This window comes from Triticum aestivum, chromosome 3B, assembly GCF_018294505.1.
Source record: "Triticum aestivum cultivar Chinese Spring chromosome 3B, IWGSC CS RefSeq v2.1, whole genome shotgun sequence".
In the NCBI taxonomy this organism is placed as follows: Eukaryota; Viridiplantae; Streptophyta; class Magnoliopsida; order Poales; family Poaceae; genus Triticum; species Triticum aestivum.
This window is the reverse complement of record NC_057801.1, coordinates 558,822,977-558,839,286: the sequence shown is the minus strand read 5'-3', so window position 1 is coordinate 558,839,286 and position 16,310 is coordinate 558,822,977.

The following is a 16,310-nucleotide window of genomic DNA, read 5'->3' as shown; positions in this document are numbered from 1 at the left end:
AGGTGACATACTTTTGAGGACTATCATTATCAGCAAGCTCACGAAACATGTCTTTATCTCCGGTCATGTGATCGGTACATCCACTATCAAGAACCCATTCCTTTCCTCCTGACATGTATCCCCGAAGATTTGCCATAAGACCAAAGTGTCTCATTGCATCATCAAGATCAAAGTCATCATCATCATCCTCATCATAGTATCCATGTTCAACACCGTCATGTGGTGGATCAAATCCTAGAGAGGGTGATTCGTTAGAGTGGTTTTGACAATGATCTTGTCTATGAATTTTTATAGCTTCGGAAATAATATCACTAATAATACCAACATTTCCTTTGGCACGCATAAGATTTGTAAGCTCAAATAGACGATCACCAAACATAGGATCACTAGTATTCATCTTACTCAAGGCAATAGACTTATGAAGAATTTCATCAAGATTTTTAAAGAATAATCAGGAAATCGTTCCTCAAGAAATTTCCATATAGTGTAGGCACACTCAAGAGTAGGCAGTTTTATAATCAAGTTTCCAGGCAAGCCTCTAGTGATAAGATTAACAGTTCTAACATTCCTAATCATGTCAATAGACTCATCAAGGGTAGGATGCATAGGATCAACACAAGGTGCACAAGGACTAGCAATGTACTTGTTCAAATGATATTGATTGAAAATTACAAGCATCTCATTTTTCCACTCATGAAAATACTCTCCATCAAGAATAGGCACTCTATGTCTAAGACTCCCCAAAGTAGACTCATCCATCTTCCTCCAATGGTGATTAAACCAGGCAATGGAGACCAATGCTCTGATACCACTTGTAGGACCTTGAGAAGAGGTGTCTAGAGGGGGGGGGGTGATTAGACACTAAGTACCAAAGTTGCAGTTTTTAGCAATTTAAGTTTAAGTGGAGTTTAGGCACAATTTTAACATTCACAACACATAGCAAGCAAGCATGCAAAGAGTATATGAGCAGCGGAAAGTAAAGCATGCAACTTGCAAGAATGTAAAGGGAAGGGTTTTGGAGGATTCAAACGCAATTGGAGACACGGATGTTTTTGGCGTGGTTCCGATAGGTGGTGCTATCGTACATCCACGTTGATGGAGACTTCAACCCACGAAGGGTAACGGTTGCGCGAGTCCACGGAGGGCTCCACCCAAGAAGGGTCCACGAAGAAGCAACCTTGTCTATCCCACCATGGCCGTCGCCCACGAAGGACTTGCCTCACTAGCGGTAGATCTTCACGAAGTAGGCGATCTCCTTGCCCTTACAAACTCCTTGGTTCAACTCCACAATCTTGTCGGAGGCTCCCAAGTGACACCTAGCCAATCTAGGAGACACCACTCTCCAAGAAGTAACAAATGGTGCGTTGATGATGAACTCCTTGCTCTTGTGCTTCAAATGATAGTCTCCCCAACACTCAACTCTCTCTCATAGGATTTGGATCTGGTGGAAAGAAGATTTGAGTGGAAAGCAACTTGGGGAAGGCTAGAGATCAAGATTCATATGGTAGGAATGGAATATCTTGGCCTCAACACATGAGTAGGTAGTTCTCTCTCAGAAATGGTAAGTTGGAAGTGTAGGTTTAGTCTGATGGCTCTCATTCGAATGAAGAGGAGGTGGAGGGGTATATATAGCCTCCACACAAAATCTAACCATTACACACAATTTACCAAACTCGGTGGGACCGATTCAACAGACTCGGTCGGACCGATTTAGTAAACCTAGTGACCGTTAGGATTTTCGGTGGGACCGAAAATGCAACTCGGTAGGACCGATATGGTTAGGGTTAGGGCATAACGTAATCTCGGTGAGACCGATTACACAAACTCGGTAAGACCGATTTTGGTAATTAGCTAACCAGAGAGTTGGTCAGGCAAACTCGGTGGGACCGATTACTCAAACTCGGTGAGACCGATTTTGGTAATAAGTTAACCAGAGAGTTTGCATTGTAATCTCGGTAGTACCGATTGCTCAAACTCGGTGAGACCGATTTGATAATGGACATACACAGAGAGATTACAATCCCATCTCGGTGAGACCGAGATCCCTATCGGTAAGACCGATTTGCCTAGGGTTTGTGGCAGTGGCTAAGACATCCAAACTCGGTGGCGCCGGATAGAAAGAATCGGTATGGCCGATTTTGGTTTTAGGTTTAGGTCATTTGTGGATGTGAGAAAGTAGCTGAGGGTTTTGGAGCATATCACTAAGCACATGAAGCAAGAGGCTCATTAAGCAACACCTCATCCCTCCTTGATAGTATTGGCTTTTCCTATAGACTCAATGTGATCTTGGATCACTAAAATGTAAGATGAAGAGTCTTGAGCTTGAAGCTTGAGCCAATCCTTTGTCCTTAGCATCTTGAAGGAGTTCCCACATCCTTTAGTCCATGCCACTCCAATGTTGAACTTGTCTGAAAAATACTAGATAAAAGTGTTAGTCCAACAAGAGATATGTTGACATTAATTACCAAAACCACCTAGGGAGCACTTGTGCTTTCAATCTCCCCCTTTTTGGTAATTGATGACAACATACATCAAAGCTTTAGATAAGGATATAAAGAATAGCAAGTAAAGCTTTGGAAAGACATGTAACAAGCATAGGCTCCCCCTACATGTATGCAATCATGTGAATATGAAATATAGAAGCATGTGAGAGCATAACCATGATAGAGCAGGCAATGTGTTACATGTATCTTGGCCATATGCATCAGAGCAAAACGTATTAAAGGAGATACCTTCATGCTCATGAGTCCTTCTTGCAAACAGTATGTACATCAGCAAGAATTCCTCATACACATGATTGTGATGCATATACTTACCTTGTAGTCTTGAGTAGGCTTAGGATGGAATGAACCTGCACAAACAAGGTTAGATAACACAGGTACATCTACTAGCCAAAGCAAACAGAAGAAACTACAAGAATACCAAGACTGGGATGACATGTAGAGAGTGAGTACTAAGTACCACATTTGATTATACATGTCCCAAAGAGTATAGATATGCAATGAATTTGAAAGATTTCTTTCCCTTAGATGTCTTGCTCCCCCTAAATCTAGCATGGGATACTGGGAGAAGATAGGGAACAGAAAATCAGAGCTGAAAGATATAAATGAACAGAGCTAATGCAAACTAATGCAAGTAAGCACATATGAACATGTCTTTCCCATCAAGAAGACATGTGGCATCTCTCCTCTTGAACATCAAGCATCTGGGATCCTTGAGAAATACTTTCTACTAGTATTCTCTCCCCCTGAGAAGGTGATACTCTCTCTAAAAGGATAAGCTTTGATGTGATCTCTCTCTCCCCCTTTGACATCAATTTCCAAGAAGGGCTTGATAAAGATGATCTTTCTCTCTCCCTTTGGAATTTGTCGTGAATGGGTTTGATCCTTGAGTCACAACATAAAGCACTTGATAAAAATGTGATGCTCGTTAGAGGACAAGATTCATTGAGTGGAGCTGGATCAGAAGAAACTCAGAATAAGTGGCAAACTGTTTTTCCTGTGGTGAAATCGGTGGCACCGAGTTGTATGCTTCGGTTGTACCGAAAGAATTCGGTTGGACCAAAAATAACAGATCGGTGAAACCGAGTTCATCACAAAGAAAACACTTGTCACCGCAGCTCACTGGATTAGTAAGATCTCACAAAGATTTGCAAGGAATTAACTGAATGATATGCAATGAATTGATGCATAAAATGCAGAGCAAACAAAAAGAAAAGAAAGAAATCTAGATGAAGTTTTTTTTGAAAGGGGAAACAAATATGCATGAGACAAATGCAAAAACACAGAGACGAACACAAGAGAACTTCATCTAGAGATGGTCGGCGACAAAGTCACCTATGTTAGAGTATATTGACTTAGGAGTCAAGTGAGATCACTTGATCATAGGTCATACTCATCGTTTAAGCTCAAAATGGGGTTACCATTTTTCGTTTAAGCATCTTGATGTATTCACATCTTGTCGAGTTGCTTTAGCTCATGTCTCGGAGTAAAGCTTCTCTAAGATGGAACAACATACCTTGGTTGGTGGTGTTGATCATGTAGTTGAACTTGTGTGGGTTGCTCAAGGTTGATGTAGCTCATCAAGAGTTGGGAGCACCACTTGGAATTTGAGTCCATCTACCTACATGGGTTAGTTCTTGCAAGGAAGAGCACTTATGTATCCAAAAATGACAATCATGAAGCTTAACATAGAATTTGTCAAAGGATATGTTTGAATGGTTTCGTGCTTCCTTGTCTTCAACCACCCTTGTATAGGGACTTGGTGATGTAGAGATTGCTCAAGATGTGAGTAGGTTACAATCTCTTGGAATTTGATTCAACCAAGTACCTACATGGGTTAGATAACATGCAGGATGCAAATATATCCAAGACATAAGATTTTCATCATAAGAGAAATATCAAGGATTAGTCATAAGCTCATGTCTTGCATGTATCCAATGGAGTTTCTACTCCAAGTTTGAAGCATCTATGATGTTCAATTCTCCTCTTAACCTGCAAAACACTTTCTCATCAAGAGGTTTAGTAAATCTATCCGCTAATTGCTTTTCGGTGCGAACATGCTTAAGATCAATGTCACCCTTAGCAACATGATCTCGAATGAAATGATGATGAACTTCAATATGCTTAGTTCGAGAATGTTGCACAGGATTATGTCCAATTTTGATAGCACTTTCATTGTCACAAAGCAATGGAACATGTTTCACATATATCCCATAATCTTTAAGAGTTTGGGTCATCCAAAGTAATTGAGCACAACATGAACCAGCGGCAATGTACTCCGCTTCGGCGGTAGATAAGGGTACCGAGTTTTGTTTCTTGGAGGACCAAGACACAAGAGATCTACCAAGAAATTGACAAGTACCCGAAGTGGACTTTCTGTCAACCTTGTCTCTGGCATAATCTGAGTCAGAGTAGCCAACAAGATCGAAAGAGGCCCTCTTAGGATACCAAATGCCAAAATTTGGTGTGTGTATTAAGTATCTCACTATCCTTTTCACAGCCTTAAGATGACATTCTTTAGGAGCAGCTTGATATCTTGCACACATGCACACGCTTAGCATAATATCGGGACGTGAAGCACATAGGTATAACAATGAACCAATCATAGAGCGATAAACCTTTTGATCAACCGGTTCACCATCTTTGGTCAAATCAAGATGTCCACTAGTAGGCATGGGTGTAGACATACCTTTGCATTCTTGCATATTGAACTTCTTGAATAAGTCCTTAGTGTACTTCGTTTGAGAGACAAAAGTACCTTCCTTAGTTTGCTTGATTTGCAACCCAAGAAAGAATTTGAGTTCACTTATCATTGACATCTCAAACTTCTCTGACATTAGCTTTCCAAACTTCTCACTAAAATGAGGGTTAGTTGATCCAAATATGATATCATCAACATAAATTTGGCACACAAATAGTTCTCCATTAACCCTTTTAGTGAAAAGAGTAGAATCAATTTTCCCAATTTCAAATCCCTTTCCAAGTAGAAACTTAGTTAAGCATTTGTACCAAGCTCTAGGAGCTTGTTTAAGACCATAACGAGCTTTGTGAAGTTTGTAAACATGATTTGGTTTCTTAGGATTGACAAAGCCGGGAGGTTGTTTAACATAAACTTCCTCCTCTATTTCACCATTTAGAAAAGCACTTTTAATGTCCATTTGGTATAATGTGATATCATGGTGATTAGCATAGGCAAGTAAGACGCGAATAGGCTCAAGTCTAGCAACAGGAGCATAAGTCTCACCATAGCCCATACCTTCGACTTGTGTGTAGCCTTGGGCGACGAGACGTGCTTTGTTGCGAACTACTTGTCCATCTTCATCTTGCTTGTTGCGAAACACCCATTTGGTACCGATGATGTTGTGGTTGTTTTCGGGCTTCTCAACCAATGTCCAAACTTGGTTCCTCTCAAAGTTGTGTAGCTCTCCATGCATAGTGTTTATCCAATCCGGATCTTCCAATGCTTCTTCAACCTTCATAGGTTCAATGCTAGAGATGAAAGAATAGTTTTCACAAAAGTTAGCTAAACGAGTTTTAGAGCGAGTGATTCTCCCGGTTTGAATATCATTGTAGATTTTCTTGACGGGATGGTCTTTAGCAATTCTTGCTTGAACTCGTGAAAGCTTTTGCTTGGATCTTGGTTGAACATCTTTTACATCTTCTTCTTCTTCATTGTTGGCATTGTCGTTCTCTTGTCGTGGTGGAGAAGGAGGTTGTTGACGTTCTTGATGCACTTCCTTGTTTTCTTCATCTTGGTGTGTCCCACTTGTGGATGCTTCCGTATCAATTCTTGGTTCACCTTGTCGTGAAGTAGAAGCTTCCACTTGGACGGACGAGGTACTCTCCTTCACCTCTGTTGGACGAACCTTGCCAATAGACAAGTCTTGTATTGCTTCCGAAGGATCTTTGTCTCCTACATCAATTGGCAATTGCTCTACTTGCGAGCCGTTAGATTCATCAAACTTCACATCTACCATCTCTTCAACCTTTCGGGTGAAATTGTTGTAGACACGATAAGTGTGAGAGTTTGAGCCATAACCTAGTAGGAAACCTTCATGAGACTTAGGAGCAAATTTAGAACGACGATGCTTATCAAGAATGTAGCACTTTGAGCCGAATACTCGAAAGTATCCAACTTGGGGTTTGTTACCGGTGAGGAGCTCGTATGCCGTCTTGCCGAGTAGCTTGTGAAGATACAAGCGATTTGTTGCATGACAAGCTGTCTCAACCGCTTCTGCACAAAAGTGCTTCGGTGTCTTGTACTCATCAAGCATCGTTCTCGCCATTTCGATGAGCGTCCGGTTCTTCCTCTCAACAACTCCATTTTGTTGAGGTGTGTACGTAGCCGAGAACTCGTGTGAAATCCCTTCTTCGTCAAGAAAGGTGTCCACATTTGCGTTCTTGAACTCCGTTCCGTTGTCGCTGCGAACCTTCTTGATCTTCACTTCAAACTGATTTTGGGCCTTCCTAGCAAAGTTTTTGAAGATCTTTTGGACCTGCGATTTATCATCGAGAAAGAACACCCACGTAAATCTTGAAAAATCATCAACTATAACTAGACCAAAAGAATTTCCACCGAGACACTTGTAAGAGTTGGGACCAAAGACATCCATGTGAAGTAGCTCAAGTGGCCTCCTTGTGGTCATAATGTTCTTCACGGGATGCCTTCCTCCAACCTGTTTACCTGCTTGACAAGCACTGCAAAGTCTATCCTTATCAAATATGACATTGTTGACACCAAGGATATGATTTCCTTTAATAAGCTTGTTAAGGTTTCTCATGCCAACGTGACTTAGTCGTCTATGCCATAACCAACCTTTTGAGGATTTAGCAATGAAGCAAGTTTTAGGTTGAGCCTTTTTAGTGAAATCAACAATGTATAGATCACCTCTACGTATACCGGTAAAGACCATTTTATGATTGTCTCGACGAAACACTTGGCAATCAACTTCAGTAAATAAGACATTGAAACCAAAGTCAGCAAGTCTAGATACTGAAAGTAAGTTGTATCCAAGAGATTCAACGAGCATGACATTTTGTATGGAGCTATCATGTGAGATGGCCACCGTACCAAGGCCAACCACCTTACCCTTTGAGTTGTCACCGAAGGTGACATACTTTCGAGGACTATCATTATCAGCAAGCTCACGAAACATGTCTTTATCTCCGGTCATGTGATCGGTACATCCACTATCAAGAACCCATTCCTTTCCTCCGGACATGTATCCCTGAAGATTTGCCATAAGACCAAAGTGTCTCATTGCATCATCAAGATCAAAGTCATCATCATCATCCTCATCATAGTATCCATGTTCAACATCGTCATGTGGTGGATCAAATCCTAGAGAGGGTGATTCGTTAGAGTGATTTTGACAATGATCTTGTCTATGAATTTTTATAGCTTCGGAAATAATATCACTAATAATACCAACATTTCCTTTGGCACGCATAAGATTTGTAAGCTCAAATAGACGATCACCAAACATAGGATCACTAGTATTCATCTTACTCAAGGCAATAGACTTATGAAGAATTTCATCAAGATTTTTTAAAGAATAATCAGGAAATCGTTCCTCAAGAAATTTCCATATAGTGTAGGCACACTCAAGAGTAGGCAGTTTTATAATCAAGTTTCCAGGCAAGCCTCTAGTGATAAGATTAACAGTTCTAACATTCCTAATCATGTCAATAGACTCATCAAGGGTAGGATGCATAGGATCAACACAAGGTGCACAAGGACTAGCAATGTACTTGTTCAAATGATATTGATTGAAAATTACAAGCATCTCATTTTTCCACTCACGAAAATACTCTCCATCAAGAATAGGCACTCTATGTCTAAGACTCCCCAAAGTAGACTCATCCATCTTCCTCCAATGGTGATTAAACCCAGGCAATGGAGACCAATGCTCTGATACCACTTGTAGGACCTTGAGAAGAGGTGTCTAGAGGGGGGGGGGGGTGATTAGACACTAAGTACCAAAGTTGCAGTTTTTAGCAAATTTATGTTTAAGTGGAGTTTAGGCACAATTTTAACATTCACAACACATAGCAAGCAAGCATGCAAAGAGTATATGAGCAGCGGAAAGTAAAACATGCAACTTGCAAGAATGTAAAGGGAAGGGTTTTGGAGGATTCAAACGCAATTGGAGACACGGATGTTTTTGGCGTGGTTCCGATAGGTGGTGCTATCGTACATCCACGTTGATGGGGACTTCAACCCACGAAGGGTAACGGTTGCGCGAGTCCATGGAGGGCTCCACCCAAGAAGGGTCCACGAAGAAGCAACCTTGTCTATCCCACCATGGCCGTCGCCCACGAAGGACTTGCCTCACTAGCGGTAGATCTTCACGAAGTAGGCGATCTCCTTGCCCTTACAAACTCCTTGGTTCAACTCCACAATCTCGTCGGAGGCTCCCAAGTGACACCTAGCCAATCTAGGAGACACCACTCTCCAAGAAGTAACAAATGGTGCGTTGATGACGAACTCCTTGCTCTTGTGCTTCAAATGATAGTCTCCCCAACACTCAAGTCTCTCTCATAGGATTTGGATCTGGTGGAAAGAAGATTTGAGTGGAAAGCAACTTGGGGAAGGCTAGAGATCAAGATTTATATGGTAGGAATGGAATATCTTGGCCTCAACACATGAGTAGGTAGTTCTCTCTCAGAAATGGTAAGTTGGAAGTGTAGGTTTAGTCTGATGGCTCTCATTTCGAATGAAGAGGAGGTGGAGGGGTATATATAGCCTCCACACAAAATCTAACCATTACACACAATTTACCAAACTCGGTGGGACCGATTCAACAGACTCGGTCGGACCGATTTAGTAAACCTAGTGACCGTTAGGATTTTCGGTGGGACCGAAAATGCAACTCGGTAGGACCGATATGGTTAGGGTTAGGGCATAACGTAATCTCGGTGAGACCGATTACACAAACCCGGTAAGACCGATTTTGGTAATTAGCTAACCAGAGAGTTGGTCAGGCAAACTCGGTGGGACCGATTACTCAAACTCGGTGAGACCGATTTTGGTAATAAGTTAACCAGAGAGTTTGCATTGTAATCTCGGTAGTACCGATTGCTCAAACTCGGTGAGACCGATTTGATAATGGACATACACAGAGAGATTACAATCCCATCTCGGTGAGACCGAGATCCCTATCGGTAAGACCGATTTGCCTAGGGTTTGTGGCAGTGGCTAAGACATCCAAACTCGGTGGCGCCGGATAGAAAGAATCGGTATGGCCGATTTTGGTTTTAGGTTTAGGTCATTTGTGGATGTGAGAAAGTAGCTGAGGGTTTTGGAGCATATCACTAAGCACATGAAGCAAGAGGCTCATTAAGCAACACCTCATCCCTCCTTGATAGTATTGGCTTTTCCTATAGACTCAATGTGATCTTGGATCACTAAAATGTAAGATGAAGAGTCTTGAGCTTGAAGCTTGAGCCAATCCTTTGTCCTTAGCATCTTGAAGGAGTTCCCACACCTTTAGTCCATGCCACTCCAATGTTGAACTTGTCTGAAAAATACTAGATAAAAGTGTTAGTCCAACAAGAGATATGTTGACATTAATTACCAAAACCACCTAGGGAGCACTTGTGCTTTCAATCTCCCCCTTTTTGGTAATTGATGACAACATACATCAAAGCTTTAGATAAGGATATAAAGAATAGCAAGTAAAGCTTTGGAAAGACATGTAACAAGCATAGGCTCCCCCTACATGTATGCAATCATGTGAATATGAAATATAGAAGCATGTGAGAGCATAACCATGATAGAGCAGGCAATGTGTTACATGTATCTTGGCCATATGCATCAGAGCAAAAAGTATTAAAGGAGATACCTTCATGCTCATGAGTCCTTCTTGCAAGCAATATGTACATCAGCAAGAATTCCTCATACACATGATTGTGATGCATATACTTACCTTGTAGTCTTGAGTAGGCTTAGGATGGAATGAACCTGCACAAACAAGGTTAGATAACACAGGTACATCTACTAGCCAAAGCAAACAGAAGAAACTACAAGAATACCAAGACTGGGATGACATGTAGAGAGTGAGTACTAAGTACCACATTTGATTATACATGTCCCAAAGAGTATAGATATGCAATGAATTTGAAAGATTTCTTTCCCTTAGATGTCTTGCTCCCCCTAAATCTAGCATGGGATACTGGGAGAAGATAGGGAACAGAAAATCAGAGCTGAAAGATATAAATGAACAGAGCTAATGCAAACTAATGCAAGTAAGCACATATGAACATGTCTTTCCCATCAAGAAGACATGTGGCATCTCTCCTCTTGAACATCAAGCATCTGGGATCCTTGAGAAATACTTTCTACTAGTATTCTCTCCCCCTGAGAAGGTGATACTCTCTCTAAAAGGATAAGCTTTGATGTGATCTCTCTCTCCCCCTTTGACATCAATTTCCAAGAAGGGCTTGATAAAGATGATCTTTCTCTCTCCCTTTGGAATTTGTCGTGAATGGGTTTGATCCTTGAGTCACAACATAAAGCACTTGATAAAAATGTGATGCTTGTTAGAGGACAAGATTCATTGAGTGGAGCTGGATCAGAAGAAACTCAGAATAAGTGGCAAACTGTTTTTCTTGTGGTGAAATCGGTGGCACCGAGTTGTATGCTTCGGTTGTACCGAAAGAATTCGGTTGGACTGAAAATAACAGATCGGTGAAACCGAGTTCATCACAAAGAAAACACTTGTCACCGCAGCTCACTGGATTAGTAAGATCTCACAAAGATTTGCAAGGAATTAACTGAATGATATGCAATGAATTGATGCATAAAATGCATAGCAAACAAAAAGAAAAGAAAGAAATCTAGATGAAGTTTTTTTTGAAAGGGGAAACAAATATGCATGAGACAAATGCAAAAACACAGAGACGAACACAAGAGAACTTCATCTAGAGATGGTCGGCGACAAAGTCACATATGTTAGAGTATATTGACTTAGGAGTCAAGTGAGATCACTTGATCATAGGTCATACTCATTGTTTAAGCTCAAAATGGGGTTACCATTTTTCGTTTAAGCATGTTGATGTATTCACATCTTGTCGAGTTGCTTTAGCTCATGTCTCGGAGTAAAGCTTCTCTAAGATGGAACAACATACCTTGGTTGGTGGTGTTGATCATGTAGTTGAACTTGTGTGGGTTGCTCAAGGTTGATGTAGCTCATCAAGAGTTGGGAGCACCACTTGGAATTTGAGTCCATCTACCTACATGGGTTAGTTCTTGCAAGGAAGAGCACTTGTGTATCCAAAAATGACAATCATGAAGCTTAACATAGAATTTGTCAAAGGATATGTTTGAATGGTTTCGTGCTTCCTTGTCTTCAACCACCCTTGTATAGGGACTTGGTGATGTAGAGATTGCTCAAGATGTGAGTAGGTTACAATATCTTGGAATTTGATTCAACCAAGTACCTACATGGGTTAGATAACATGCAGGATGCAAATATATCCAAGACATAAGATTTTCATCATAAGAGAAATATCAAGGATTAGTCATAAGCTCATGTCTTGCATGTATCCAATGGAGTTTCTACTCCAAGTTTGAAGCGTCTATGATGTTCAATTCTCCTCTTAACCTGCAAAACACTTTCTCATCAAGAGGTTTAGTAAATATATCCGCTAATTGCCTTTCGGTGCGAACATGCTTAAGATCAATGTCACCCTTAGAAACATGATCTCGAATGAAATGATGATGAACTTCAATATGCTTAGTTCGAGAATGTTGCATAGGATTATGTCCAATTTTGATAGCACTTTCATTGCCACAAAGCAGTGGAACATGTTTCACATATATCCCATAATCTTTAAGAGTTTGGGTCATCCAAAGTAATTGCGCACAACATGAACCAGCGGCAATGTACTCCGCTTCGGCGGTAGATAAGGGTACCGAGTTTTGTTTCTTGGAGGACCAAGACACAAGAGATCTACCAAGAAATTGACAAGTACCCGAAGTGGACTTTCTGTCAACCTTGTCTCCGGCATAATCTGAGTCAGAGTAGCCAACAAGATCGAAAGAGGCCCTCTTAGGATACCAAATGCCAAAATTTGGTGTGTGTATTAAGTATCTCACTATCCTTTTCACAGCCTTAAGATGACATTCTTTAGGAGCAGCTTGATATCTTGCACACATGCACACGCTTAGCATAATATCGGGACGTGAAGCACATAGGTATAACAATGAACCAATCATAGAGCGATAAACCTTTTGATCAACCGGTTCACCATCTTTGGTCAAATCAAGATGTCCACTAGTAGGCATGGGTGTAGACATACCTTTGCATTCTTGCATATTGAACTTCTTGAATAAGTCCTTAGTGTACTTCATTTGAGAGACAAAAGTACATTCCTTAGTTTGCTTGATTTGCAACCCAGGAAAGAATTTGAGTTCACTCATCATTGACATCTCAAACTTCTCTGACATTAGCTTTCCAAACTTCTCACTAAAATGAGGGTTAGTTGATCCAAATATGATATCATCAACATAATTTTGGCACACAAATAGTTCTCCATTAACCCTTTTAGTGAAAAGAGTAGAATCAATTTTCCCAATTTCAAATCCCTTTCCAAGTAAAAACTTAGTTAAGCATTTGTACCAAGCTCTAGGAGCTTGTTTAAGACCATAAAGAGCTTTGTGAAGTTTGTAAACATGATTTGGTTTCTTAGGATTGACAAAGCCGGGAGGTTGTTTAACATAAACTTCCTCCTCTATTTCACCATTTAGAAAAGCACTTTTAATGTCCATTTGGTATAATGTGATATCATGGTGATTAGCATAGGCAAGTAAGACGCGAATAGGCTCAAGTCTAGCAACAGGAGCATAAGTCTCACCATAGTCCATACCTTCGACTTGTGTGTAGCCTTGGGCGACGAGACGTGCTTTGTTGCGAACTACTTGTCCATCTTCATCTTGCTTGTTGCGAAACACCCATTTGGTACCGATGATGTTGTGGTTGTTTTCGGGCTTCTCAACCAATGTCCAAACTTGGTTCCTCTCAAAGTTGTGTAGCTCTTCATGCATAGCGTTTATCCAATCGGGATCTTCCAATGCTTCTTCAACCTTCAAAGGTTCAATGCTAGAGATGAAAGAATAGTTTTCACAAAAGTTAGCTAAACGTGTTTTAGAGCGAGTGATTCTCCCGGTTTGAATATCATTGTAGATTTGCTCGACGGGATGGTCTTTAGCAATTCTTGCTCGAACTCGTGAAAGCTTTTTCTTGGATCTTGGTTGAACATCTTCTTCATCTTCTTCTTCTTCTTCATTGTTGGCGTTGTCGTTCTCTTGTCGTGGTGGAGAAGGAGGTTGTTGCCGTTCTTGATGCACTTCCTCGTTTTCTTCATCTTGGTGTGTCCCACTTGTGGATGCTTCCGTATCGACTCTTGGTTCACCTTGTCGTGAAGTAGAAGCTTCCACTTGGACGGACGAGGTACTCTCCTTCACCTCCGTTGGATGAACCTTGCCAATAGACAAGTCTTGTATTGCTTCCGAAGGATCTTTGTCTCCTACATCAATTGGCAATTGCTCTACTTGCGAGCCGTTAGATTCATCAAACTTCACATCTACCGTCTCTTCAACCTTTCGGGTGAAATTGTTGTAGACACGATAAGTGTGAGAGTTTGAGCCATAACCTAGTAGGAAACCTTCATGAGACTTAGGAGCAAATTTAGAACGACGATGCTTATCAAGAATGTAGCACTTTGAGCCGAATACTCGAAAGTATCCAACTTGGGGTTTGTTATCGGTGAGGAGCTCGTATGCCGTCTTGCCGAGTAGCTTGTGAAGATACAAACGATTTGTTGCATGACAAGCTGTCTCAACCGCTTCTGCCCAAAAGTGCTTCGGCGTCTTGTACTCATCAAGCATCGTTCTCGCCATTTCGATGAGCGTCCGGTTCTTCCTCTCAACAACTCCATTTTGTTGAGGTGTGTACGTAGCCGAGAACTCGTGTGAAATCCCTTCTTCGTCAAGAAAGGTGTCCACATTTGCGTTCTTGAACTCTGTTCCGTTGTCGTTGCGAACCTTCTTGATCTTCACTTCAAACTGATTTTGGGCCTTCCTAGCGAAGTTTTTGAAGATCTTTTGGACCTGCGATTTATCATCGAGAAAGAACACCCACGTAAATCTTGAAAAATCATCAACTATAACTAGACCAAAAGAATTTCCACCGAGACTCTTGTAAGAGTTGGGACCAAAGACATCCATGTGAAGTAGCTCAAGTGGCCTCCTTGTGGTCATAATGTTCTTCACGGGATGCCTTCCTCCAACCTGTTTACCTGCTTGACAAGCACTGCAAAGTCTATCCTTATCAAATATGACATTGTTGACACCAAGGATATGATTTCCTTTAATAAGCTTGTCAAGGTTTCTCATGCCAACGTGACTTAGTCGTCTATGCCATAACCAACCTTTTGAGGATTTAGCAATGAAGCAAGTTTTAGGTTGAGCCTTTTTAGTGAAATCAACAATGTATAGATCACCTCTACGTATACCGGTAAAGGCCATTTTATGATTGTCTCGACGAAACACTTGGCAATCAACTTCAGTAAATAAGACATTGAAACCAAAGTCAGCAAGTCTAGATACTGAAAGTAAGTTGTATCCAAGAGATTCAACGAGCATGACATTTTGTATGGAGCTATCATGTGAGATGGCCACCTTACCAAGGCCAACCACCTTACCCTTTGAGTTGTCACCGAAGGTGACATACTTTCGAGGACTATCATTATCAGCAAGCTCACGAAACATGTCTTTATCTCCGGTCATGTGATCGGTACATCCACTATCAAGAACCCATTCCTTTCCTCCTGACATGTATCCCGGAAGATTTGCCATAAGACCAAAGTGTCTCATTGCATCATCAAGATCAAAGTCATCATCCTCATCCTCATCATAGTATCCATGTTCAACATCGTCATGTGGTGGATCAAATTCCTAGAGAGGGTGATTCGTTAGAGTGATTTTGACAATGATCTTGTCTATGAATTTTTATAGCTTCGGAAATAATATCACTAATAATACCAACATTTCCTTTGGCACGCATAAGATTTGTAAGCTCAAATAGACGATCACCAAACATAGGATCACTAGTATTCATCTTACTCAAGGCAATAGACTTATGAAGAATTGCATCAAGATTTTTCAAAGAATAATCAGGAAATCGTTCTTCAAGAAATTTCCATATAGTGTAGGCACACTCAAGAGTAGGCAGTTTTATAATCAAGTTTCTAGGCAAGCCTCTAGTGATAAGATTAACAGTTCTAACATTCCTAATCATGTCAATAGACTCATCAAGGGTAGGATGCATAGGATCAACACAAGGTGCACAAGGACTAGCAATGTACTTGTTCAAATGATATTGATTGAAAATTACAAGCATCTCATTTTTCCACTCATGAAAATACTCTCCATCAAGAATAGGCACTCTATGTCTAAGACTCCCCAAAGTAGACTCATCCATCTTCCTCCAATGGTGATTAAACCAAGGCAATGGAGACCAATGCTCTGATACCACTTGTAGGACCTTGAGAAGAGGTGTCTAGAGGGGGGGGTGATTAGACACTAAGTACCAAAGTTGCAGTTTTTAGCAATTTTAAGTTTAAGTGGAGTTTAGGCACAATTTTAACATTCACAACACATAGCAAGCAAGCATGCAAAGAGTATATGAGCAGCGGAAAGTAAAACATGCAACTTGCAAGAATGTAAAGGGAAGGGTTTTGGAGGATTCAAACGCAATTGGAGACACGGATGTTTTTGGCGTGGTTCCGATAGGTGGTGCTATCGTA